General features: G+C 41.9%; 1 protein-coding gene across 1 annotated transcript in view; it reads left to right on the plus strand.

Annotated features, from left to right (window-relative positions):
* Positions 1-3,750, plus strand: part of ELK4 (ELK4, ETS-domain protein (SRF accessory protein 1)) — a 15,104-nt gene that overhangs the window by 6,938 nt on the left and 4,416 nt on the right. The gene's annotated exons all lie outside the window — the stretch shown is intronic.

Below are 3,750 nucleotides of genomic sequence, written 5' to 3' on the forward strand. Positions count from 1 at the left end.
CCATTAAACTAGTCTTTTAACCCTAGAAAAGTTCCTATAGTTCAATCACAGGAACTAAATGGAATGAGGGAATAAGGAATTGAGGGCTCAAAGGGACCCTGATACAAACCAGCACCTTCCAGGTGTGCAGTCTGTAAGTGTGTTTCCACCCAGGGAGGAGCAGCGCTCGTGTAAGACGGCTGTGCTAGTGCAGTGGTAGCGGAGGGACAGTGTTCAGGGAGCTGCCTTTGCTTTCGGAGCGTTGGAGACCCATTCCTGCTTCCTCGGTGGTCTCAGCCGAAAGGCCTGTTCCCGAGACGTGCAATAGCAGTGTGGAGAGGTCGTGCTGTTCAGTAGCGATGCAGACAGACTTCCCGGACTCCCCCCATATTGAATGGTTTAGTCCGCATGCCTGCTTGAAAGTGGCCCTCTCAGCAGCACTTTGGAATAGTTTCATTAGGTGGCTTAACATTTTGTACATTAAATAAGTAAATACTGATGGGTTGACTGAATTAGATATTTAAAATTGTGAAAGCACGAAAAATACCTTTTGGAATTAAAGGAGAAAAGCCATTGGTTTGTTTTCCCAGACGCTCTCTTTCATAATTAACTGTTTCAGCACAGGGGTGCCTGGGAAGCGAGGACACCATTGGAACTGAGTCAGAGCAACTTCCTAGGAACGAGTGTTGGTGGATCCTCGGTCCGTAAACCTGCCCCGGAGGCCTCTGCGTGGTGTGGGCCTCTAGGAGGCTGATGGTGACCCGCTTCCTCTTTGAGATCAGTTAATCTGGGGAAGCTTTTGTGTGTGTGTGTGTGTCCTTTTTTAAATGAAAGTTTACAACCTTAGCTCAAGTGTCTGAGACAGACCGTTCTGTTTGTAAACTACCTCCTCCCTGGAGAAGTCTCAGATCCATATTTTTTTGGACATCCACGGAGTTCTTAGCATCCACGGGTGACGTACCACTTCGGACCAGTACACTGGGGAGACTTCCGTTTGGTAGCCGTCGCTGGTATCCATCACCAGCCACTCAGCCAGGATGAGTGTTGGTGGGCGAAGGCAGCCTAAGTTGGGACCGGGGAGCAGGTTGCATGAGTCTTTGAGACATCTGCTGCGATTATCTTAGCTCTCCGTCTGCTCTGGTCCATATCTACTCAGTTGTTTGCTGGAAACTGTTTAACTGCCAGGCTCTCTGGAGGGGAAAAGAAGCCCTGACGTGTAGCATTTGCCGATTCCCATGTGAGATTTCCTCCCTGTAGGGCTGATTTTAGCTACCACCTTGGAGCTGAGAGGGGACGCGCACAGCCGCACCCTCAGCCAGCAGCCCGCTGCCTTCATTCCGCCCTGGGGTGGTGGATTTTCACATAGTTTCTAAAACATTCTTTTTTTCATATGCTGATTTTTAAAAATACAAAATTAAAACCACATGTCTGACTTCAGTAATCTTTTTTTTTATGGTTTGTCACTGCTTTTGTGATGTTAGATTCCTCATGGAATATTTTGTGTGTTCAAACAAAGGTGGAAACTGCCATTGATTTTTTAAAAAATTTATACGTAATGAGAATCCAGAAACCCTCTAAAGGTCAACCTTCAGCTTCTTAGAGTTAAAATATAGGTTGAATTTTTCTTCTTATTTTTATGGTTAAAAAATAAGTTTAATTCTTTTTCTTTAAATGTTGATGGGAAAAGTAAGCTCATGAGCCTATACTACATAGTAAAAGGGTCTGGAATATATATATATATATATATATACACACACACACACACACACACACACACACACACACACACACATATTTTAATTGATTTCCAAGAGGGAGGGAAAGGGAGAGAGAGATAGAAACATCAATGATGAGAGAGAATGATTGATCGGCTGCCTCCTGCACGCCTCCCACTGGGGATCGAGCCTGCAACCCAGGCATGTGCCCTTGACTGGAATTGAACCCAGGACCCTTCACTCTGCAGGCCGAAACTCTATCCACCGAGCCAAACCAGCTAGGGCTGGATTTTATTTTTTTAACTGGAAGAATTTCTTAAAGATTTATGTACTATGTTAGAGATAAAAAAAAGGCAGAACTATTTATCTGATACAGTTTCTAGCTTCTCCATATTATGTGTCACTTAAGCTGTCTGTTGCTAGTATTACTTCAGCTCCCTTCACATCTGTCAGTGTATCATGTCCTCTAGTGACATTGTTTCATCCTGACCTCAGAATTTGTGTTATGTTTCTAAAGTTCTAAAAGGCAGTTCTCTGTGTTTCTAGTGAATTTTAAGCACCTTAGAGACACTCATTGGCATTTCAGCAAAGCAGTCTCCAACCTTTTTGACCAGACACCTTGATCAGTTAAAGTTTTTGAACACCAATTCCCTCTTGCAAATTCGTACCTGTTAAGTTATATACTGCTATACTGAAGTAATATGTACATAAGACATACACAAAAATAGAAATAGGATGGCATAAAAAGTAAGTCTTGAGGCCCTGGTGGGTGGCTCAGTTGGTTGTAAGTTCGTCCTGCACACCAAAAGATGGCAGGTTCGATTCCCTGTCAGGGCCCATACTTAGGTTGTGGGTTCGATCTCTGGTTGGGCGAGTACAGAGGCAACCAGTTGACGTTTCTCTCACATCGATGTTTCTCTTTCTCTCCCCCTTCCTCTCTCTAAAGGAAAAAAAAAGTAAGTCTTGAGTAGAAGTTCTGTTTTTTGCTGCACCGGTGGCTTGTCTGGCCACACGCACTCTAAGGACCACTGACTCAGGATATTGCTTCTCAGTTTAATGTTGAAAAAAACCAACCAACCGTGGATGCTTTTGTTGGATGTATAGAGAAATCCTTTACATGTCTGATCTGATTTTCATGTAAAATCTCTCGTGGAGATTTGGAATTTTTCAGGAGAGCTTGTCATCAACTTTCTGAAATTTCATATTCATCCTTTTTCATAAGTCACCAAGTAACCCATTACCAAATGGTTTCCAGAGCTTCATGAAAATTGTTTTGGACAGGCTATTGCCTCTTTTTCCTTCATAGTAGGTGTAACTCTGTAATGTGCTTTTATTTTACTAGTCTGCTCACAAACTTCTCTGGCCTTATTAGTATTATATTTTACCAATAAATTCAGAATTATTTTAAGTTGCTTTATGTTAAAATACTTTTCTTGATGGGTCTGTTCTGTGTGTCACTTCATTTATTTTACTTATCCATGCCAGAAAGCTAGGCCTGCACTGAGGCACCATTCTTAGGTGTGTAAACAGGTGTGGAGACAAAGCAGGTCTCTGAGCAGAAACCTGGAGCTCTGAAGAATTAAAAGTTAAAAGACGCATGATATATGCAGTCTTTTATCTGAGGGTGTGAGAATATATCGTTTCTAAAAAGGAATCAAGAAGCTAATTAGTCCATAGTAGTGAAGTGGAGGTAAACCATAGTTGTGTTTTTTTAGCAGGTACTCTGACCAGAAAATGGGTTCTATGGAAAGTATTTTGTTACCTTCTCGATTTGGAGCAAGTAAATGTTTTGTTACTGTTTTTAATGCTGCAGGCATAGCCTGCAACAAGGTGCTCTGTTATTCCTCTTAGGTCAGAATTCTGCTTTCCGAAGCCAATGTTTTAATCTTAGGATCTGGAAATCTTGTGGGTGGTAGTGTATTAAGCAAGAAAAGAAGGCGGTTTGATTTCATTTCTCATACTTGGTGGAACCTGTTATATATAAAAATCAAGTTTTGACCTGTAAGCAGAGCAGATCTGAAAGGTGAGTTGTTTATGTAGTATAAATATTTTACTT

The sequence above is a fragment of the Myotis brandtii genome, unplaced genomic scaffold (genome assembly GCF_000412655.1).
Source record: "Myotis brandtii unplaced genomic scaffold, ASM41265v1 scaffold898, whole genome shotgun sequence".
NCBI classification, from domain to species: Eukaryota; Metazoa; Chordata; class Mammalia; order Chiroptera; family Vespertilionidae; genus Myotis; species Myotis brandtii.